The sequence below is a fragment of the Canis lupus genome, chromosome 28 (assembly GCF_003254725.2).
Source record: "Canis lupus dingo isolate Sandy chromosome 28, ASM325472v2, whole genome shotgun sequence".
Classification (NCBI taxonomy): Eukaryota; Metazoa; Chordata; class Mammalia; order Carnivora; family Canidae; genus Canis; species Canis lupus.
In genome coordinates, this window is record NC_064270.1 from 17,122,394 (window position 1) to 17,146,806 (window position 24,413).

At 42.4% G+C, this 24,413-nt stretch overlaps 1 protein-coding gene and 1 long non-coding RNA gene across 2 annotated transcripts in view; both read left to right on the plus strand.

Moving 5' to 3' along the window:
• Positions 1-20,981, plus strand: part of LOC112672301 (uncharacterized) — a 79,102-nt gene extending 58,121 nt beyond the window's left edge. The window contains exons 3-4 of the long non-coding RNA XR_007406759.1: positions 18,931-19,014; positions 20,566-20,981. This is a non-coding gene — a long non-coding RNA (uncharacterized LOC112672301). The remainder of the gene's footprint in view (positions 1-18,930; positions 19,015-20,565) is intronic.
• The window catches only part of SORCS3 (sortilin related VPS10 domain containing receptor 3), a 581,582-nt gene that overhangs the window by 79,119 nt on the left and 478,050 nt on the right, over positions 1-24,413 (plus strand). The window lies entirely within an intron of this gene.

Below are 24,413 nucleotides of genomic sequence, written 5' to 3' on the forward strand. Positions count from 1 at the left end.
GCACTTGCCTGAAACAGGTTCTCGATTCCTTTTGAAGCAGCAATTCACAGACATAGCCTTTTATAAACACTGGGTAATATCAGAAGGGCTTGGGAATATTTGAACTGGGTGTTTTTTCCCTCTTGCTCTTTCTTTCTGGACAGAAACATATCTTCTTGAGGGGCCTCTGGCCAAATTGCAATATTTGCTTCCCCACGACAGATTTTCATGGGTTTCATCTTTCTCTCTTGGGATTTCGAAGCAGAAGAGGAGCTATAAAGACCCTGAGGCAGACACGTTTGTGAGTGCCTGTAAAGGGACACTATCAGAGGCATTGAAAAATGAAATGGCTTTTAGGTTCAGGAAAATGCTCACTCTGTGTGAGTTTTGATTCACATGGACAACAGGGCACAGTTCAGATCTGACAGCAACTTCGGATCTTCCCGTGAGACTCATAAGCCACAGTCTGAAGATCCAGAGGGAGTTCCATGATGGGTATGCAGATGCCCTACAAGCACCCACAGCCTGTTCAGCCGACTCTCTGGCTTCTACCTTTAAGAAGTGGCTGCTGAAAGTGAAGAAGCAAGTGGAACCCAAGGCTCCTGCTATCGAACCATGCTGGGTGTCTCGGGGTTCTCTGGTGGAGGTGGACTCTGCTGGGCATTCACACATCTGACCCTCTGAAAGTTATTAGGAGAAAAGAAGAAGCTACTGGTTATGCCTGGATCCAGGCTTCTATTCCTAGAGGATGTGAGCAGCCAGCCGCGCATACTCAGTACAGGCTTAGTTGTAGTTACTGGCTGCCGCAGGGTCAGGTTGACCTGGATCCTCTGTATCTGAGCGATGTCAGAGCATGAGGGACAACCCAAAAGACCATGTGGGTTCTCTCTCCGAATGCCTGAGACAGGTAAAGCAGAGGCTGTGTTTGCAGAACAGCCAGCAGGGGTTTTCAGAATAGTTCAGGCAAATGGATTCAATCTCTTTTGCATTATGCAGCCACGGTCGCATGGGAGTTCACCACCCCCAGGGTGAATTCTCAGAGCTCTGATGAGGCTGACCAAATTGCCCAGCTCAAGGTTTGCCTGAAATTTTTTTTCTTCTATGAGGACTGAAAGCACTCTGGGCAGATGAAAAGGCTTTTTATCAGTGTCCATTACCAAAAAGGCAAGGCACCTTAGACATACCCAGGGTCTGTACTTCATAGAGAAGAGCTCTCAGAGTTGTTCCTGAAACAGGGACTGGGCAGCGCTGTCTGGAGTCACAGCCATAGGTGCTTTTCAACCATGTCTCTCCTCAGGCATTGATGCCGAAGGCACCCAGTGCATCTAGAGGGATCTGGAGTCACTGATGTCCTTTTATTGGGACAGGTGCGATCACACCTTCCTCCTCAATCCTGCCACACCTATTTCTCTCCTTTGATTGTATTTCTACTAAAATCCAATCAGAATAAAACATGGAGTTCACATACCTCTGTAGGATTCCAGGATTCCTGGATGGTAATTTATAGGTTCTGTGTTTATTCAACTATCAAACAACATTCCACCTGAAACCTTTGTATAGGATGTAAGGAGATGCAGTGTGTATAATGGTGAAGAGGAAAAACTGTGGAGCACAAAATGGTAGCTAGTATTAATTTTGACAAGATGGAAAGTATTCCCTTTGTTTATAGAATTTTCCTTCCTTCCTTCCTTCCTTCCTTCCTTCCTTCCTTCCTTCCTTCCTTCCTTCCTTCCTTCCTTCCTCCTTTATGGGCAGCAAAGCAAAGTTTATTGAGGGATAGTACAAAGCTCCAGAAGAGGGAGGGGACCTAAGAGGGTTGCCCTAGCATTTCTTTGTTAGCATGATTAGAAAAGATAAAAAGGCACATATTTAAAATTTTGCAAGATATTCTAATGAAGACACACTATTTTCATTATCTAAAACTGAAATAATCAACATTAATTATAGCAAAATATCTGCCTGTACCAAATAGTCCTAAAAATCTGTGGGACCTTCTTTCCTCACTCATATATCACTGAATAAAGTACTTAATTCTTAAGTTTGTGTCTCTTGATACAATGAAGGTTTAGTAAGTCCAGGTAATTCCCTAGATCAGACAGTGATCAAAATATATCAAGTACCAACCCTTTGCTTTGTCTCACCTCCTCACTCTTCTTCGATGCCACCTGCTCCAGGAAGTCTTCTCTGATCTTCTGATCTCTCAGGTTAAGCGGCCTCTTGTTTATGTTCATGTAGCCTCGACCTGGTTTTTTACAGCATTTTCCTCTTGTTACTGCTTCGTCTGTCTTCTAGGTAACTTTCATAATGGTATGGACCCCTGTTTCCTTGTCAGGAGTGGATGCCTGTGTCAGGGTCACACAGGTGCATTGCCTCCTGGAAGATCAGTGGATTAATATGCATCACATAGAGCGTTTATAAAGGAAGGATACCTACTGTTTTTTATTTCATTGTTTCTATATATCGCAAGGCAAGGAAAGTGGTTTGTATGGAGAAATGACATAAAAGGGGCGAGGTTCCGTGATTTGAACTTTCTTCTAGGATCTTGCCAACAGCTTGGCTTCATTAAGGCAGGGCAAAGTTTATATTTCCATCCACACAATAATATTAACTTCCCATCTTGACAGTCTTGGTTTCAAAGAGTAAGTTAAAGCCTTTCCTTTTTTTTTTTTTTTTAACTATTAGAAGGCAGTACCAATATTCACTATCCAGCCGTCAGAGTAGTACACTTGCCCCCCGGAGTCCTGGTGGCCATACCCATCTTGTTATGTATCCAGACTTTTGTTTTTTATTTATTTTTTAACTAAGCATCCACCATGTGCTAATAACATGTTGGAGATGCAAAAATCTATGTTCAAATGGTCTTCCTACTCAAGGGTCTCATGGTCCCCTGTTAGGCTTAACAGAAGCTCCAGAGAGGCTCTATTAAGCTCCAGGGAGGTTAAGCCTACCGCTGGAATGGTGTAGTAGAAGGCAAGGTGGGAGGGGTGCTGTGTTAGGCATTCACCCTGTGCTAGACGTCTTCCGCCAGGTGGATCATTGTGGGGTTGAGAGATGTTAGGAGCTGCGTGCCCCAGATCTGTGCCCAATTATAGAAATTTTCTCTATAAGTCGGTGTTCCTGAGAGTGGGCTCTCAGGGCAGCCTGTGGACTAAGATCTTTCTCCTGGGGAGCAGATGAGTTTGTTTTGAGCCATCCACATGCTCTCCTAAGCCGGTCTGGGTGCATGAGTATGATTCTGTGAGATAAAGGGCTGGGGCCAGAAAATACAGGACATCTGCCTGGCCTGTACAGATGTGGACATGGAAACTTGAAAGAGAGGCTCAGAATGGGAAAATGAAAAGTGCCCTTTCTTCAGGCATATGCATAAAGGGCTAGGACTCCAAGAAAAGGATTTCAAAGTGAGCTTCCTTAAACCTTCATTCACCAATAATGATGTTGATGAATAACGTTACTGCTGCTGCTAATTATGCTAATAATAGACACTGTTAGTTCCCATAATGGTGCTTTCGATTTCACCCAGTTCATCACCTCAACTGCCCCTCACAATGCCATGATGTGGATCTTCTCATTTCCGTATTGCCAAGTGGAGAAACCAACTCTTCAAAGCTTGATGGGCCTGTGCACCGTGTCTGGATGTCACTCCAGAGCTCTCCCTGGCCCTATCATCACTTTGCTCTTTATACACAATCTTCTGAAACAGTTACTTAAAACACATACACACACACACACACACACAAAATCCCCCCAAAATTGAAAAATGAATAGACCATCAGAGGTATCTTTCTCCTTCCCCCTCCTCCTCCACCCTGGACACACTGGGCCTGCTTGAGTGATATTTATGCAGTGCTTACTTTTGAGAATCCCAGCTTGTAATAGTAATTTTTCTATGGCAATAATGATGATTATGAAGTATAGTGATACTATTTTTTATAAAAACACAAAACATGTGCCGAGAATAGTGCAGTGTTTGCTTTTTCTTATACAGTTCTCTCAAAAGTCCCGTGAAGAACATGTTATTATCTCAGCTGTTCCAGGTGTAGGAGCTGAAGTTTAGAGAATTGGAGGGGCTTGCCTAAAACAGCATCATTAGTAAGGAGCAGAGCCATCGTTTGAAACCAGATCTGTCTGATTCCAAAGCCCATGCTTTGGCTTCCAAACCTTATTTTCTCCCTCATGAATGTTTCCTAATGCTGGGTTTGCAGAATCTGGACTCCGCCTGCAGCCCCAGAATGCATCATGAATGCTGTGAAGTGAAGGACAAGCAGAATCTTCTCCCTGCAATTTCTCTCCTGCCTTTTGCCTCTCTGCAGGCTGCTGGTTTGGTGTTGTGTGCCTGGGACCCATTTTAAGGCTGTGCTGCCCAAGACGTGAGTGGCATATTAAAACTGGAGACTCATTGTTCGCTTCACGGGCGTTAATCAATGGCAAATTAGAATGGAATTGATATATGCATATGACATGCACATTAATTCCAAATGTGTTTATCGTAATTAATGCTATTAGAATGAATACCAAAGGAATCAGGGAATGATTAGCTACACTTAGTATTTGTTATGGTTTGTTTAAAAAAGTTAAACATAAAATTAGTTGAGGTTTGAGGAGTGATGTTTCATTTTCATGGTGAACATGGCTGTGAGCCTTGGGTTTTGCGAGATGGGAGGTTTCAGGGAGGCTCCCCATGCAAGATTTTACCAAAAACTGAGTAAATGAGGCTATCATCCTCAATTAATGCTGTGGTTTTCCTTTTGAATCATTTGTATCTCACAGCTACTTCCTGTTGTCATACCTATATTAAAAAACCTACCATCTCAGAAAGTTGTAGATGGAGGAGATAGAAAAGTAGCCTATAAAACATCACAAAGGATCAGTGTATGGTTTTAAAAGACATATGCTATGTTGGCTGGGTGGGCTATTCATATTTGTTGACATCTACGATGTTCTCACCCCTTCATTTGTGTGATCCCCATCTCATCTTCAGAATGACTCCGAGGCAGATATTTAAAGGAGAAGACTAAGGCTCAGAGAAGTTGACTTGATCTAGGTTACGTGACTTCTGGATGGAGAAACAGGGATTCAAGGTCTGTGTGAGTTCAAGTCCATGCTTGCTCCACTAAGAATGGCGTACTTCCTCTCAGGTGGCAGCCTTTCTCTGTCTGTACCCCTTGTCTGGTGGGCCACCTCCCAGATGCACAGGGCTGGTCATAAAGAAGACAGTAGGAAAGAGAATGGTTGGTTTAGGACAAACCCAACTCTGTCAGTGGAGCAGCTGCTCAAAGTGTTTATCCTACTGTGACTTTTATTTTCAAAGGATGGGCTTTTGAAGAAGAAATAGGTCATATGGAGGAATCTGTTTAACAAACATTTGTTGAGCACCTACATATGCTGGGAATTCGTCCCAGACCGAGTGAGACAGATGAACAGCATGGTCACACACGCAAATAGCTTATATTATAGGGGAGTAAATAGAGACATAGATCCTTGCAAAGTGCTGTGGCAGGTCTGTGATAGATACATGAGGTTCCAGGAGAATCCATGAGGAGTGCTAACCTAACCTGTAGATTGTAGGGAGGCAAGAAATACTTCCCATATGTGGTGTGTAGGTTGAGCCTTGAAGATGATCACATACCTTCTTGGTATAAAATACTGTGCTACAACTCTGAATGTATCCTGTAAGCCTGTGGATTCATGGTCTACAAGAGGAGCAATGCTAGGACTGTTCTCAGCACCTAACATAGTGCCTGACAGTAGGAGGCTTCAGTAAGGGTCTGTTGAATGAATAAGTGAACACAGAAATTGCAAAACAGTTCCCCCAGGACAGTTTTCTCTCTTCACTTTTCCATTACTGCACTGAATATACCAGCATCTGGAGGAACACAGCTTACTATACATTAAGACCTATTTTTTAAAAAGATTTTATTTATTTATTCATGAGACACACACACACACAGGGAGAGAGAGAGAGAGAGAGAGAGAGAGAGAGAGAGAGAGGCAAAGACACAGGCAGAGGGAGAAGCAGGCTCCATGCAGGGAGCCCGATGTGGGACTCGATCCTGGGACTCCAGGATCACACCCTGGGCTGAAGGTGGTGCTAAACCACTGAACCACCCAGGTATCCCAAGAACCATGGGTTTGAATCTGCTGCCTGCAAGCCATTAGACCTTGGGAAAATAGCTCACCTCTTAGTCCCTGAGTTTCCTCATCTTTAAATGGTTGATAGTAGCTCCATACCACATGGTTATTGTGAAGATTAAATGAGCTAGTGTGTGAAAAAGCCCATTAGAGCAGTAGCTAGCACATAGAGAGCCAACATTGGCTCTTCAGTTTGCCATGATATCGTGATTCATCTCAGACAAATCTCTCTTTTGGCAAGTTCTGGCTTTTCTCTGGTATCATGTGGTCTGATTCCAAATTCTGTAATCTCATGGAGTTTGATGACACTTTTGATGACATGATTCCATAATTTATTTTCTAAATAACTTTACCGAGCCCGTTGAATCTGGTTTTACAAATAGTAAACGATGAGATCTTGTTTTGGTTGTTTGTATCAGCCAGAGCATATGTAGCCATGGGGAGGGCTGGGCTGTCGAAACCAGTGAACCAGTGTTCTTTTCTTCATTTTTCTCAGTGTATTAGTTCAGGTTTTTTTTTTTTTAATATTTACTTATTTATTTAAGAGAGAGAGAGAGAGCATGAGTGCAGTGGAGGGAGGGAGGGGCAGAGGGCGAGAGAGAGAGAAAGTCTTAAGCAGATTCCCACAGAGTGCCGAGCCTGATGTGGGGCTTGATCTCAAGACCCTGAGATCATGACCTGAGCTGAAACCAAGAGTCGGATACTTAATGGACTGCACCACCCAGGTGTGCCCCCCCTTCCTTTTCTTTCTTTCTTTCTCCTTTCTTTCTTTCTTTCTTTCTTTCTTTCTTTCTTTCTTTCTTTCTTTCTTTCTTTCTTTCTTCTTTCTTTCTTTTTTTTTTTTTTTTTTTTTGTTAAAGGCCAACAGAAAACCAGCTGGATTCACTTAAGCAAGAAAAGGAAATTTGTTGGAAAGATACTGTATTACCATATACTTTCAGGGAATAATCAGACCCCACCAAAGGGTGGCGACCAGGGAAATTCCACAGCCTCAGGGGCAGGAGTTTGTAGACTTTTCTTACGGGTCTCTACCAGTAATGTAACTAGATTTTTAACAGATCCCCAGGGGAAAGAATCCATTTTTTCCCCCTCAGCTTTGGCCAGGTGTCTACCATTAAACCATCTGCTGTGGCCAGGAGGGCCCAGAGTCATGAAGCAAAAAAAGGAGTGGAGCCCACCACTTTACGTGGGCCAGGCAGAAGCCAGAGGAAGGGCGACAGTGTATTTATTGCAGTTAATTTCCATGTAGACTGGAGAATTGTGAATTTACTTCTTGTTTTCCAGTTCTGGGGAGATCACTACTCAATCAGGTGTGGTTACTGAGCACCTACCACGTACCTCACTCTGCAAGGAATGGTGCTTGTTTGAGTGTGTGCACATGCATGCATGAGCAAGCACATGGTGGTCACAAAATAGCCTACATTGGGGACCTTGTCCTTATGGCTTTATCATAAAACCAGGCCCAAGCCCAGATGGCTTTATCAATTTGAACATCATTGTGACCAGTTGTTTTTCTGGTTGTTTTTCCCTAAGCTATTTATATCTACCCCATACTTCATGCTCCTTACAAATTGGGACATTTTTGGTTCAAGTGCTTAATATTAAGGCTAGATTTCAAATAAGAGTGTAAAAAATACAGTAGAGCTCAATGAGTGCCTGTTGTATGTCAATAACTGTACAATTTAATTCTTTCTCTTCTCATAGGATTCTCTCAGCCCCTAAGTAGCAGGAACTAGGATTATGCATGTCTCACAAATGAGGAGGACGAGGCCTCAGAGTAGGTCACCATCTCAAGATAATGTACCTAGTGTGAGCTGCATGAAAGCATTTGAACAAATGTCAAATTTGCAAAACACAAAGCCAGCACTCCTCACTACTGTACTCTTCTTGCTTTTACTTTTTGTAGGATTTAGTCAATTATCTTGCTTTTCACGTTTGATATTTTCCATTTTTTTCTTGCATTTCCACATGGAAAGATTTTCATATTTTTAAAACCATAATCTCATTGGTGTTTCTAGAGCCTGCACTAATTATAGGTCCCTTGCAAAATAATGGAATTAAATATCGTTCTTTGAAAATCAACACATGAAAAAAATTATTAAATTTATTTTGCCTTAGTCAGCATCAGATATAATTTTATTTTGTCTTAATCTACATCAGACATGATTTTTAAGCAGTGTATTTGAAAATATGTTAAAAGGCAAGGTGTGTGTAATATAAACTAGTAGGTGGCATTGACCTAAAAGAATAGTTTGGAAGGGAAAAATTTAGAATATTTTGTGTTTTTCAAAAAGAAAGAAAGAAAGAAAGAAAGAAAGAAAGAAAGAAAGAAAGAAAGAAAGAAAGAAAGAAAGAAAGAAGAAAGAAACCCAAGGACAAAAATGAGATTTCTGTAACTTTTTGAAACAAGGATATTGGAGAAGGCCCTTTATTTGTTTATTTAGTTTTTAAAAGATTTTATTTATTTATTTATTTATTTATTTATTTGAGAGACAGAGACAGACAGACAGACAGCACTAGCTTGGGGAAGGGGCAGAGGGAGAGGGAGAAGCGGACTCCCTATTGATCAGGGAACCTGACACGGGTGGATCCCAGGACCCTGAGATCATGACCTGAGCCAAAGGCAAACGTTTAACCAACTGAGCCACTCAGGTGCCCAGGGGGAAGGTCCTTTAGAATGATGGATTACAGAGAGGAAGCAGAACACTTCAGTTCTCCCTTCAGTTTTGTCTTCTGTGTCAAGGAAGATGATCTCTGGGCTGAACAGCATAGAATGAACATGTGTAGATGATCATAGATACATAAGAAAAGCCACAGAGTGTGTGAAGAGACTTACAGAAGGGGTGTTTGGGTGGCTTAGTCAGTTGAACATCTGACTCTTGATTTTGGCTCAGGTCATGATCTCAGGGTTGTTGGATAAAGCCTTGCATTGGTTCTGTACTGGTCATGGACCCTGCTTGGGATTCTCTCTCTCTCTCCTCCCTCTGCACCCCAAAGCCATCCCCCTTCACACTCTCTCTCTCTCTCAAAAAAAGAGAGAGACTTACAGAATACCATACTGATCTAAATAAATTCAAGTTCTCTGTCATGGAAGAGATTTGTGCCAAGGCTCTGAAAGACATGACATCGGAGATCACTGTTAAAGACTCTAAGGAATCTCAAGAATGAGATAGATGTCAGATGATGGGTGTTGTGACCCTGAAGCAGTGGCCTTAATGAGGAGGTGGTGATGATCACTGGGATGTTGTGAGGATTTTATGCAAGGAATTCATGCTAGCATAAATCTTGCCTTTTTTGTAATGGTCATTGCTGTATTAGGTGAGAAAAAAATAACACAAGCAAAACAATCTCAGCAACATATCTAAGCAATGTCCTTGTGAAATTGTGATCAATATGGACATGTACTTATATGTAAGGGAAACTAGATGGATGAGTAACTGGTCACAAATCATTCTCAAAGGATACTGACCCACGTTTGAAAGTTAATCTGGAGATAATCTCCTAGTAGCCTGCTGTAAGGTGCTGTCCTTGGCTCCATCCTCCTGTCTACTTAAGAGATGCCAGCATTGTTTCTCTTGGTTTAGGGGAGATATTTTCCAATTCATCCAGTGTGCAAATAATACAAAGACAGGAGGGACAGTGAATACTAAGACAGAAACAGGATATAAAATGATATTTATAGACCAGAGATCTGGGCCAAGTCTAACAGAACAAAATGTAGCAGGGATAAATGTAAAGTTCTACAAATCCCAAAATTAAACTGCACAAAATCGGATGAGCTCCCTCCTGTTTCAGAGAATTAGTATCATGAGTGAAATATTATTAAATGGCTGGGGAAACAGTAAGCACAAGGATACCAATGAGTCAACTCTGATATAATAAGCCAAAAAAGATCACTAAACATAACCTATGTTGATACATGCATGGTGTAGAATGAGAGCGGGGATGACTTCTTTGTACTCTGCATTTTTTAGTTTGGAATATTGTGTTTGTAATATTTTAGCCTGGACTAATTTTTCTGTTTCGGTAAATACTTGGTAGGTTATGGACCCATTGGAAGACATGTAGGAGAAAGAGTCTGATGATGAGAAGACTTCAAGCCATGTCCTATAGGGGATGTTTGAGGAAATGGGGACTTACTAATATGAAAAGAAAAAGAGAAGGCAGAGAAGAGACATGATAGCAGGCTGTAGATCAGGAAAAGTATATAAGAAACATTAGGACTGCTTAATATAGTCTCAAATTGCAGAACTGGTGTTCATCCATGGCAGCTATAGGGAGACAGATTGGGGTTCAAAATAAGGCATCAATTCCTTTTTTTTTTTTTTTTTAAAGATTTTATTTATTTATTCATGATAGTCACAGAGAGAGAGAGAGAGGCAGAGACACAGGCAGAGGGAGAAGCAGGCTCCATGCACCGGGAGCCCGACGTGGGATTCGATCCCGGGTCTCCAGGATCGCGCCCTGGGCCAAAGGCAGGCGCCAAACTGCTGCGCCACCCAGGGATCCCAAGGCATCAATTCCTAATAGGAATGCCTGATCATGAGTTTTTTAAAGAAGAGATATTGATGATTCTATTATGGGAAGTTAATCCTCAGCTGGAACACCAAGTAGGGTGAATTTCAACAGACATTTCTGTAGATTGCCGGTATATCTTGCAATGGGAGCTTTTGAGTGATATGGGTTCTCACTGTTCTGCAAGAGGTAAGCTAGCCTGCAATCAGGGAGACTAGTTAGGAGGCTCTTGCTATTGTTGAGGTGAAATGAAGCTTAGCAACCGCTTGGACATAAAGGTTAAGTAGATGCAGAAGAGTCTAGGATATATCCATTGTTCCACAGCCCTTGTAAAGCACAGTGAGTGAATACAATGTGGCTGTAGCTTGCTGTGTGATCTGGGCCAAGTCATTAAATGGCCAAGGTCTTTAGCTCCTTCATCTGTGAAATGAGAGGCTAGAGTCAGGATTCCTTTCATTCATGACATTCTGGGATGAAAACAAGCTGTAAGAATCACATTTTTGGAAAAGTGCATTAATGGCTGTGTGGCTGCCTAGTTATTTAATATGACATGAAGAAGGAAATGGAGGTGACTCCTACCCAAATATATTTTCTCCTATTTTCCTTCGTTGACTTTATATAGCAACTGGAATTTCACCATTTAGGTTTTATTCAATTGAGTTGAGAAGACCACATCTCTCTTAAAAGCTGAAGAAATGCTAATGGAAGGACCACATATTAAACCATGGTCAGTAGTTTAATTCTAGCAGGAATTAGGTTTTGGTTCATTTTCTCTAAAAGCTTCAGTTAAACATGGATTTTAAAGAAATTTTTGGTGTTAAGGAATTATGGAGGACAGGGTTTGGGTTTCAGAGTTGAGTGTGGTTCTACAATCGACAGATATAGGGTAGTGGGGAGTCACCTTTGCAGGTAAAAGTAGGAGTTCAAGGGCACACTTAAATCAGTTTTAGTTTTGCTGTGGGTTGGTCAGCTCTCTGGCTGGTCACAGATTCATTTAGCTCCTTCCATCCTGTTGAGAACAAGCTCTTGAGGATGTTAGGTGTTTTCCATTGTGATTATTGTTCTGTCTTCCCAGTGATTGAAATATCACCTCCTCTCACCAGCACTTGAGTCTGTGACATGGAAATAATTACTCTCATCTGACTATTTCCTGTTAAAAATCAAAGATCAGGGGCACCTGGGTGGCTCAGCCAATTAAACGTCCAACTTGGGCTGAGGTCATGATCTCAGGGTCCTGGAATCGAGCCCCATGTTGGGCTCACTGCTCAGTGGGGAGTCTGCTTCCCTTTCTGCCCTTCCATCTGCTCATGCTCGCTCAGTCTAAGTCTCAAATAAATAAAAAAAATCTTTAAAAAAATTCAAAGATCAAAGAGTGGATGAGGCAGTATATAAAATGAAGTTACTTTTGGATTTCAGATGGTTACTGTGGACTTAAAACAGAAAGTTGAAATATTTTTCCATTATCCTGAATGCCTATAGACAGTTGTTTGTTTTTGTCTCTTTAACAACCTTGGAAAGAGTTAGCTGGTGGAATTCAGTGAGAGATTTAAGAAAAAAACAAAAAAAAAAAAAACCTTAATGGAAGCTAGGACTTTGGCTTCAAAAATAGTTTATTAAACTCTTTCTAACAATTAACTACTCAAATAGGAGTATGTCTACTCTACTGAATGACCTTCTTTTAATTAAATGCTGTACCTGGCTAGGTATCTTTTAAGAATCTGGCATTGACTTTAGACAACCATGGGGAATCTATCCAAATAAGGTTTGCATGGGTCTCCCCCACAGAAAAAGGTTTAGGGCACCTTCTAATATTTTAAATTAAGAGTGAGGAATCCATTTGATGGATGGAACCAGGGCCACCTTCACTGTTTGAGAAAGGTTAAATGATATTTACTAGCAAATTTCCTTGCCAAGAAATATAGGAGGAAAAAGTGATCTACAGTCATGTAGAGTGATGAGCCAGGTCATGTCAGGAAGAGAACTTGTGCACTGCAGGTCCTGCATCAGCTTCCATTAAGCTAGCTTCTGAAGGATGCACTGACTATAAAATATGTGTAAAAACAAGAACAGAAAGAATGCAACTATTTTCTGAAAGCAACACTTAACTTTAATCCAAAGCCCATTTCCTATTACTATATGAATGATTAACTTTGGTAATAGAAATATAAGAAGGATCCTAATGTGTGACTTTGTTGATGGTTTTTCCCTCTGTTTCCTACAAATGTGGTTTAAAAAGTACTTTCATTATTCTAGGGTCGAGTTTTTGAAGGGCTTCCTTGTCAATGATCTTATTTTCTAGCATGACATTGTCCTTGGGCTTTATGTTGTGGTACCATGTTATGACTGAGGCAGCATCATCATGATATTCTTCAGATCAGTGATCTAAAAGTTCAGGGCTGACCTAGAACTAGGGAATTTTGTGCTACCATTATGGTGACCATATTTTCAGAAACCCCAAGTATCCTTTTTCCTAATTATTTATGTATGTGGAATGACTACATCATATTTACATCCTGAAATAGAACTTTAATTTGATAGACCTAATATGATTTAGTGAAATGTGGACTGGGCCAGACCGTCTGGGAAGGAGGAGTTCAAAAGTTGGATTTGTGGGCAGTTTGTTTACTAAAATTGCACCAAGGGCTTGGCTTTGCACTAGTAATTTTGTGTTCTATGCTTTAATTCCTACAACAGCTCTTTGAGGAAGTTATTCTTACCCATAAGTGAGGTAACCTGCCCCAGTTTGCAGTAAATAATGGAGCTGAGGTTTCCACCAAGGCCCTGCCTCACTTAAGACCACATGCAGTTTATATGACACAGTGCTTCCATGTTGTTTACCTGTCTGTCACATGGGCTGGCTACATCAGAATCATCTGGGGCCCATGTTAAAAATCAGACTGTCAGACCTCTCCCAAGACCTACTAATTCATAATCTCTCCAGATGTTTTTGGCCAGCTCTGCAGGTGGAATTTGGATATGTGGCCAGATTTGGGTCATGGGCTCTTCTGCCTTAATGCTTGCCTTAGATTGCAACCTTGTCAAGGGTAAGACTTTTGCTATGCACTTACACCTACTGGCAGATGTTAGAGACAAAGTCCAAAACAGTGGGGGAAAAACTCTTTCCACAGGCATTTCTGGTTTTAGGTGCTGTAATGGGAGACGTCAAAAGAGACACTGAAATCTAAGCTTCCCTGAGCTTGGTAGTTGAACTCAATGTTTGGGCTCATGGCTTTGCTTGCTATGCTATGACGTAGTAATTTACCCAGGAAATGGTTCTTATCCAGCCTGCTCTATTATAGCCTGGGATATTCATAGAGGAATGAAAACCGATTACAGAAGTCAGTCCCTGCTGGGGCCCCACCAGGCTGGGCCCTGACCTCTATGCCCATGTATTGGCATCTCGTTTATTAGCATCAATAAAGAGTTATTCCACTCATTAGTGAATGGCAATTTGAACCGCAGAATTACACCCTATTCCTGCCAGCTCGTTTACTCATTTTCTCCTTTTCCCCAAGCACTAAAAAAGTCCAGATGGAGTCAGGGCGGGTTGGAGGGGGAATGCCAGAGAAAAAATTAAATTAGAAGAGGTGCTATTGAAGTAACCTAGCTAATCTTAGCAGAGATCTGTGGCTAATCATTCCAGGTAACTCATTCTGTTTGAAAATAGTATCATGTGTCTGTGTGTGTTAGTGTATAATAGGGAGAAGAAGAGACACCCAAAGGATAGATTTATCTGGAATTGTTGAACAACAGCTGAAACCTGACTACTGATAGGGCACATCCATTCATTCACTCGTTCATGCAGTCATTCTGCAAGGAGATATATTGACCACCTGCTGTGTACCTGAGACTCAAACATGTGTTAGTTTTCTAGATAAAAGAACTTGGGGCCCACCATTAAAGAATTTAAAAATTTGGGCCAATAACAAGAGTGCATGAAAGTTAAGTAAGGGTGTAAAATTGGACAAGAAATATCATAAGAGACCAAGTAAATGTTGTTGCAGAAAGGGAGTGGTAAAGTAGTTAAGGAGAGCCTGGATGAAAGGAATAGCCCTACATGATTTAGAATTGAATTTGGAACTTGAGTTGCAAAGAGGACTGAGATTACATGGAAATGAGGATAGTTTGGGCAGGGAGAATGTGTGTGGAGGCATGTTGGGGGCTTTGGCAAATAGTCCAGCTAGTCATGTTGTGTTCATGGGGAACATGTTGATGAGTCGAGAGAGATACAGAGTTCCCTTTAATGATCTAGCATGATACTACTTTGCCTTTTCTCTGTCATCAGACTTGTCACATGGACTCATCATGTTCTGTGATCCTATCTGTCCCATTAGATCGAAACTCCTCAAGAGCTAGGACTGCCTTTTTTGACTTTCAGGTGCCATCCCTTAGGCAAAGCTTTGTCTAAACGATGTGCACCCAGTTAGTGCGTGGGTACTGAATTGTGATATATCTGGATAAGGGTGAAGGACCAATGCCTTCTCCCTTCCTTGTTGCCTGGTACATGCAGGACACCAGCCAGGGTGGTTTGTTCTAGGTTGTTATGTGGCTCTTCGTCAGTGTGGTTAGAGGAAGTCAAAGTTATTCTGAGTTCCACAGTACTATTATTGGAGTTAGGTCATTAATAAACCACACAGAAAAGTGTCCAATGATGGACAGATATTTATTAAGGATCTACTTCTGTCTGGTCCTATGTGAACTCCTATGGGGGTATATAAAAGATTAACATATGGAATAATATAGGAACTCTGTCTTTCAGAAACATACAGCATATTGGACAGATGAAAGTCCAGTACGTGAAACAGAAATTAGCAAAAGAATGATTGGATGGGCCAAATAACCTGCCTGGGTCTTGGTTTATTTTTATCCATAACATTGGACTGGATGATCTCTAAGTACCCTTTGAACTTGAAATTGATCAAGGGCTCCAAGAGTGCAGCAGGGGTAGATCACTGTGCAGGGCAGGTAATGCTCACTTAGCACTGTCTTCGTAAGTGGCCTTTCTTGGCAGGGTAAGGGTGGAGTCAGGTCGAGCTTGGCAGGTACCAGGCATGGTTGGAGTGGGAGAGGAGGAATCGTCCAGAGAGGGGAGGAAGACAGGGAAGGGTCAGAGACTAGAGTGAGCATGCAGGGTAGAGGCTGCCTATGGAATCAGAGTGGACCTCACAGGGCATCGACCCTCTGGCACTGGTCAGGGTGACATTACAAATCCCTTAGGACGTTAAGTACTTCCCTTCACAATCATCTGGCAGCACATGGGTTGAGATCCTGAGTGTTCATGCTCTGTGCTGGTGCATGGGGAAATCTTCCCGACTTTCAGATTAGTGATTTTTCAGAGTGAGTGCTAAGGACTTGACCTCTTAACAGTTCTACCTACTTTTAGGATCCCCCTGAGATAGTCACTTGGCTTTTCCCAAAACTGAAAGGTCTATGTCCACATTGAAGATCAACCACTACCTTCAGACCCCTAACCCACTCCAGCACTGAACAGCTGCTGTTGTCCAAGCTAAGGTCTTTTTTTTTTTTTTTTTGGCAGGGGAGGAGGGGTCCCAATTTCAACTCATAAAAGTTTGTGCTTGCTTTGTCCAGGTGGATCTGCCAGAGGCCCCCTGACCCAAATGGTTTGTCCCCACGTGTTGTAGCAGCACAGCCCAATTACAAGTGACCAGGACAGCAGCCCACTTAATTTTATGCAGTTAACACCTAACCCTTGGTTTCGTTGGGAAAGCAAAGGCATTGGCCTTTTGGCCTCTCCTGGTCTGGTCAGCAATTACCCAGTTATTAAAACTAAATAATTGCCATTAGCGCCTGTTCTCACTGCATCCCAAGTCTCGTTGCAAGCTCATTTCCATCTCATTTGCCAAGCTTTCAGAGGCAGGGTTAGGAATGCTAGTCCTTCATACACCAGGCTGGGGCAGTAGCAGAGCTGGCTCCTGTGGGCAGGGGGGGGTTGCGGGGGGGCTTCCTCAGGCTGCCATTCTGCTCTTAGAGATGGCGCCCCAAGTTCTGTGCTCTCCTTCACTCTCCTGCTCCAGGTCCCCCGCCTGCGTGTCTGTGCTCCTCCCTGTTTGGTGGGCTGGGGGTTTGTCAGAATAGGGTTTCCTCTTGCTTTTTCTCAGCTGGTTATTGCTCTGTGGTGGGGGTTTGTAATTCAGTTTGGGGGTGTGAACTTTCCCTCCCCATTTCTTTCTCTTCCCTTTTCTTTCTTTTGAGTTCTCTTTTCTAAAGAGATTGCTCTTCTTAAACTCTGCCATTAAAGAGGCATTTTTATTTTCTCTAGGAGAAGTCTCACCGTGCAGGTGTGCTGGATTCTTCCACTGGCAGCCCCCTTCCCCTCCCGCCATCCCCCACCCCCTCCCCGGCCTTGATGCTGATCATGGTTGTCTGAAGTACAAAAGGAAAGTCAAGATTACAGGTTTTCCTTCTCTTGATTGTATTCTTGGCTGTAGCTTCTCAGCCCTTGGCGGGAAGAACTCACATCAGGCTGGGACGGGGAAACAGGAGAATTCTCAGCCCCAGAGATACATGCTTCTCCAAGCAGATTGCTGAGGCACCCTCATGCCTGAGAATGGATTTAGACTGGACCCCAGCAACTGCTAGGTTCTGGTTGGAGAGAAGAGGTCTGAGATCTGTGTTGTAGGCAGAGAAAATTCTGATGGGGCCTGTGTGCATATGTATTTGGGAGTCTAATTAGGCCCTCAGTGTGTTTGCACTACTCTGTTGCAGTGGCTACAGTATTATTCGACTTTAACTACTTCCACAGGGCAATGATCTTTAACCTAGATTCATGCCTGGTCTTTTTTTTATTATTTCTTTTTTTTTTTCTTTTTTTGGATATTAACTAGAATGAGGGTTACTACATTTTATCCTTATGGCTATGGGCTCATTCATTTATTACTTCCTTCCTTCAGCTATTTGATGGTGGCTCCCAGGTGTGACCTGTGCCACAGCTAGGAACTGGCAGTGTAGATAATGATGACAGGAAAGGTCTGTAGGTGCCATTGTCCTGCCTCTCATTTTGCAGGCAAGAAATTTAATCTCCATTTCCCCATCATCTGTCCATTCTTTCTTCCAGGCCCAGGCTCTGGGATATCCTGTTTTCCAAATGCAGTGTGCCTCGTCACTTTAAAATGACAGTTAGGACTTTGTGGGACCTGTGAGCTGATCCTGTGATCTAGCTGGTACTCTTGGTCATGTGACCCTCCCTGAGTATAAGTCGATCTCCCAGCCCTCTTATGATTCTTCTCCCAGGCTGCTTCATAAACCTGGGCAGGGGGGCCTCTTCTTTTTGTATAACCCACTTAGTGGCCTGAGAAGGCCAGTCTTCCTCCACGAGTTTCCCAGGTTGATCCCTGACATGCCTTTGCCTTGCTGAGGCAGCTCCTGCTAGGGAAACTGATTTTATTTTTATCTTTTTTAAAAGTTTATTTTTAAGTAATCTCTGCACCTCATATGGGACTTGAACTCATGACCCCAAGATCAAGAGTCACATGCTCCTCTGACTGAGCCAGCCAGGTGCCCCAGGGGAAACTGATTTTAAATCTGAAGCTCTGTTATGAATTGAGGTGTGTCCTCTTAATATTCATATGTTGAAGTCCTAATGCCCAGGACCTCAGAATGTGGCCTTATTTGGAAATCTGATTATTGCAGATATGATTAGTTGAGTTCATATTGGAGTTGGATGGGCCCCTAAAACAATATGACTAGGATCTCCATTAAAGGGAAATGGATATAGATGGAGATCAAGGTGATGCATCCACCAGCCAAGAAACACCGAAGATTGCCAGCAAACCAGCAGACACTATGGGAGAGGCATGGAGCAGATTCTCTCTCAAAGCCCTTAGAGGGGGCCAACCTGTCCATATCTTGATCTTAGATTCCAACCCCTAGAACTCTGATACAAAAATTTTTTGTTGTCTAAGGTACCCTGTTTACAGTAGCCCTAGAAATTAACGCAGGCTCCAAACAGAGTGAGAGCACTCTCTCAGATTTGTAGGGTCGGAAATCATTGCCTGAGGAGGGCAGGGATGGTGGAGGGGCTTCTCTTATGTGGGGATTCTTGGACAATAAATCATTAGGCTGAGATTTTGTGTTGAGGTTTTTTTCATATATATTTTTGGTCTGTTGTATGTGACCTTTTATTTGGAATACCATTGGACTTTCCTTGCTCATGTGCTAGAGGCACTTGGTGAGATCCAGCTCAGAGCTCACCTTCTTGAGATATTTCCTACTCCCAGGCTTGGGTGTTTTCTCTCTTCCCTCCTGGTAACTTGCTTTGTGTTCTAACCATTAGTTCTGCTTTCCCAGTTCAGCAGGTGCTCCACAGAGGACCTGGCGCTATCCTGGGGAGTCTGGGCTGGTGGCTGACACAGAGAAGGCCCTTGTGCTCAGGTAGCTAATCAGCAGTGGGGCAAGTAGATGATAAGTATGTGAGTGGATCAGAATAGTGTTAGATTGCAGAGGGTGGTATAAAGAAAATAAACCAAAGTAATGCAGTAGAAGGGGGTGGGGAGCCTTGGACATAGGGAAGTTTAAGGAGGCTTCTCAAAGGGGGAATAGCTGAGCTGAAACCTGAAAGAGCAGAAGGAGCCATCCATGCAGAGATCTGCAGGGTAAGTCCTGGGTTGGGGGGAATGCCAAGGCCAACCCCAGAGTGGTCCCAGCACACTCTTGCCAGAGTGATTGGAGAATGGCAGCTCAGCAGGAGAGGGGGTTGAAGACATGAGCAGGACTGGGGTTGTGTGAGCTTTACTTCCCTGCCAGACTGAACTGACTATATAAAGGATTTCATAAACTTTGTCCCCGGAGCAACCCAGCACACAGTCAGTGATAAATTAAATAAATAAATAAATAAATAAATAAATAAATAAATAAATAAATAAATAAATAAAATATGTATTCAACAGCAGCCATAAATATCTATATGTACACATTCTAATTAAAAAAATCACTAAATGCTAGAAGTCACTAGTACATTTATTCAAGGTTGCTTCTCACGCAAACTCTGCTGTCCAGGATGCATCAAGAGATAATAAATAAATAAATATGGCTCAGAGATGCGAAGGCAAGATATTGAGAGTTTTAATGTGCTCAAGGTCATGCAGTTTCCTTAGCAGACACTGCCTGTGGCCCTTGTTCAGAGCCTATTAATTCTCTTTCTACATACTTTTATAATGATGTTGGTTGTTAAAATTTCCCAAGTCCCAGCAAATTTAGAGCAACAAATTATAATTGGGAAGCAAGTGGGGTGGGGAATGGACACCAGAGACAAACAGCGGGATGTGGGCATGACGTGACGGTGGGAGACTGGCTGCAAGAAAGTGGACAGGTGTGAAGAAAAAAAAAAGAAGCGGAACTACGAATCCAGAATGCTCATCCGTGTGAGGCTATTAATTCAGGGCAAGCAGCCCCACGCATCACAATAAGCTGAGACACTGTGTATTCCAGCATGGTAAAAATGCAGGCTGTTCACAATGAGCATTCTGAAGTACTACAAAAAAGATTACATTTTGCTCCATGTATTTTGTCTAAGAAAATAGGGGAGTGAGTACCATTCGAGAATAATTTCCATTTGAAATGGTTCAAATTCAAAAACAAATCCGGCACTGAAGGGTAAGCTTCATTTATCTGGAAAATGTACGTCTATGGAAGTCTACCTCCTTGAATGATGCCAAATAAATGAAAATGTGATTGTTTAGCCTTTTGATCTTCAAAAACCTTCGTACAAGTGGTAGGTGATTTTCTGTGACCTCCCAATCAGAGCAAGGAATGATTATTTCTGGGTTTTTTTTCCTCCCGAAGAGCCAGGTAGGAAATGACGAGCAAACAATGACATTATTATAGTGGCACTTTAATGGGTGTTCAGGGAACTAAAAAGTCAGCAGAGGCACTGCATGAAATATTCATGGCTATCTTTCTTTTTCTCGCCTCTTCCCTCCCCAGACACAGGAGTGGAAAGTTTCCAGGGCAAAAGTTCCGAGAGTCCAGGAAGCATGCCAGAGGTGGCTCCTGCATGCCTCTCTTTGACCTCTAGGGGGAGGGAGGGAGAGTTGAAGCTCTTCCACTCCAATGCCAACTTTCTTTTTTTCTCATTCTGACATCTTGGTTTTCCAATAAACTGAGATGCATCTGCGTCTTACAGAAGCTCCGGGATCCTGAATGGATAGTGATGGTTCCATCTCCCCTTGAGAATGAGCTCAAGATTTTGAAGCTACAGATTTTCCCCCTAAAGGCTTCTGCGAGGAGGTGCATGGGATCAAATAGATTGGTATCATCAACAGGAGAATGTGGAGAGCGCTTCTCAGGCACCATGCAAGCTGTTGACTGGTACGAAGTCAGGAGGTCTCCAGGAAGCACTGGTAGTGCTGGGTAATTACTCTGTAGCCTGCTTCTGTCTTAATGATCCTTGCAGAAAGTGTGGCCAATCTATGATTCTAGACTGCAGGTATGCACTTTTCTATGGAAACCCATCCTATGAAATTCTAAATTTCTAAAGTCAGATTTTCAGAGAAATACTTTTCTGCAACAAGAATCTGCCCAGAAGCACCTTGCCCTGTCCCACCTCTAAACATAAACCCCTATTTTCCTCCTCAGGCGGATGGCCTTCTTTCCACACAGATCCTATCAGGTCCTTTGTGGCCCACTCCTGGCCTCACCACGTCCATGAAGTTTTCCATGACCACTCCAGCCCAATGGCATTTCTTCATCTTCTCATCTTTCTATTATTTGTTACCTGACTGTTCATTTGGTACCTATCACATCTACCTTCTTATCAGTGGTGTGCTGGTATATGTTTAAGAACTGGCTCTCTAGGGAGGCGGGAGGGGGTACGGAGACCCTGATTTACAGCACTTGCCAATTTCTATAGTGTAAATACCCCTGCAGAGGTTAGTTTCCAGCCAATGATGTGATGTGACTCAATCCAAAGTTGGGAAGAGGTGTGCACAATTGGCTTTCTCCAGCTAGTGGTGTCGGCTGCTTCTGGCACCTGATGTCCTGGGACCTCTCTTGCATCTCTCTCTTACCTTCCCACTTACACTCTAAGGATCAGTGGTGCACAGCTCTGACTTCACATTAGAAACACCCAGGGAACCAATGAAAAATTCCATTGCCCAGCTCCACTTCCAGAGATTCTGATTCACCTGGTCGTTGGGAGGAACCAGACATCAGTACTTTTAAAAGCTTCCCAGGTAATTCAGATGTACAGCTGAGCAAGAACCATGGTCCTAGATTCAGGGAGGATATTTTTAAGCCAGTTATTCACAAAGTCTGATCCTTGGACACATTATCCTGGGATTTGTTAGAAATGCTAAATTTTGGTCCCTACCCCAGACCTACCAGATGAGAGACTTGGAGAAAGAGGGTTAGATCTGCAATCTGTGGTTTCATAAACCCCCAGGTGATTCTGGTGTATGCTAAATATGAAAGCTACTGTCTTATGTCTCCTGAATCCTTATTAGAACTAAAGACAGTTATAGTCACACAGCTGTGCCCAATCAACATTTGTTGATTAAAATCTATCAAGGAGAGTGTATTTTCATGAAGCGCTTCCCCCCTCTCTTTGTGAAGGGATTTAATGCAGAGTACCTTAAAATAGAGATTTCTTCTTGCACACTGAATCATGTGGTTCACAAATATTCAGGGATCTAAAATTTAATGTTCATTCAGCTCTGCAGAAACAAACCTCTTATATAAAATGAAGTATAATGACATTCATTCGTTCATTCACTGGTATGTGTTGATGGTGGGAACCTCAGCAAAGTACAGTGAAATTCATCCATCCATCCATCCATCCATCCATCCATCCATCCATCCATCAGATATGTGTTGGCTGGGAGCCTCCTGCTAGGCATGGACAATTTTCTCAGCTCATCTTTACCTATGGTGGCCGGTCAGCATTAGGGCAGCACAAGCCTGGACTTCTGTACTTGATCTGTTACTTACAAGCTGGGTGATATTGTGGCAGATGCTAACTTCTCTAGACCTTTACTTTTTTCATAGTCATTAGCATTCACGTAGAATTTTCTGCTTTACCTGACATAGGAGATCCATCAAAAACTTGTAATAAGCATCATAAATAATGTTGAAGAAAGAGACACATTCTCATTATAATCAGCACAAAAATCAAGATACTTTTTCATATTCTTATTTCTCAACAGGTAGTAGAGCAGTGTTTCTCAAACTTTATTGTATCTGTACATCACCTGGGGCTTCTGTTACAATGCAGATTCCGAGGGGTCTTGAGGTGGCAGCCTAAGATTCTGCATTTTCAGCCAGCTTCCAGTGATACCAGTGCTGCTGCTTCACAGACCGCACACTGAACAGCAAGACTCTGAGGTTCTGGCTGATGCAACAATAGGAAGAAAAAAATGAGGGGGATGAGAATTGCAAAGGAAATTATTTGCAAAGGTGATTGTCTACCTAAAAAGCTGACAAACCACTAAAACTAATAAGGGTTTTATACTTTGGATATTATACGGTGCCTGCCTCCCTGGTGAGGTGGTTGTGAGAGTCAAGTGATGGTAATTTATAAATCAAAATATTCTAGAAGTTTAAGCTAAGAAAGCAATGAATTATTAGTGTCTGAATAGTTAGTTGTACTGCATTGCCTAATCCATTGATTTTTTTTTTCAGAATTCTTAACTAAGATTCACACAGCGAACTCTAAGAATATATATTATCACTTGTTTCCTGTGTCCCAATCATTCCTTAAGTAGATTCCACATCCTCTGAAGACTGGGAGCTTCTTAATCTCCTTTTGACAGCATGGTGAAGAGAACGGATGGAAAATAGATTTTATCTAGCAGTCAACTCTGGTTGATTGGCAGGGCTTCCTGGAGTCTGAAGGCTGGGACTGCTTCCAGACCTGAAGGCATGAGTGCTGTGATCGATTATTGATGTCTGCTTTTGACAGAAGATAGGAGAAGTGGTGGGATGGTCATTAGAACCATATTGACTTAGGTTTGAATCTCTACCAAGAATCAGAGCCTGCCAGAAACTACTCTCATTAGGGTCTAGAACCTTTTTCTAGGTCCATGTTAGCCCCCTAACTTTACCTTTCTTCTGGTGCCATGAAACCCTGTTTTTTCCACTCTACCTCAGATACACACACACGCACGTGTGCACATGCACACACACACACACACACAAAATCAACCTCTGAGATGTGATTCATCTCTCCACAGATCTGAACAGAGAGGAGGGATGTCTCCCCAGCTCCAATCTTCCTTGTAAACCCCATTTCCTTTAGAGCTCAATTCCTAATCTTTCTGTGGAAACAGACAAATACCAACATGAAGAATTTAAGAGGTTTATGGACATTTCTAGATCTTTATTGTCATGGAGCTGGTCTCTGCTTCCTAACCAGGTCTGAGAAATTTCTGAACCTCTGCTTCCCTACCTGTAAAATTAGAGCTAAGGATTTTGACATCCCAGAGTTTCTGAGAGATTAAGTGATGTATAATGTATATGAAAATAGTCACACCAGTGGCTGGTATAAGTAGGCAGGAAGTCAGTGTTGCTTCCCTCTTACAGCTGGTCCTCTGCACAGTGTGTGTAGTGTTTCAACAGTGTTGGCATAGGCTGGGAGTTGTGACCTAATTTGGCATAGAATCTAGATGACTTTCATATATGGTGTTTGGTAGGAAAAAATAATAATTATTCTATTTAACACGAATTTCCAAGGCTCTTGCTCTCTTTCAGGTATAATTTGAAGTACATTATAAATATTAACTCATTTAATTTTCATAGTAACATTTTGAGTCAGGTACTGTTTCACAGATGAGGAGACC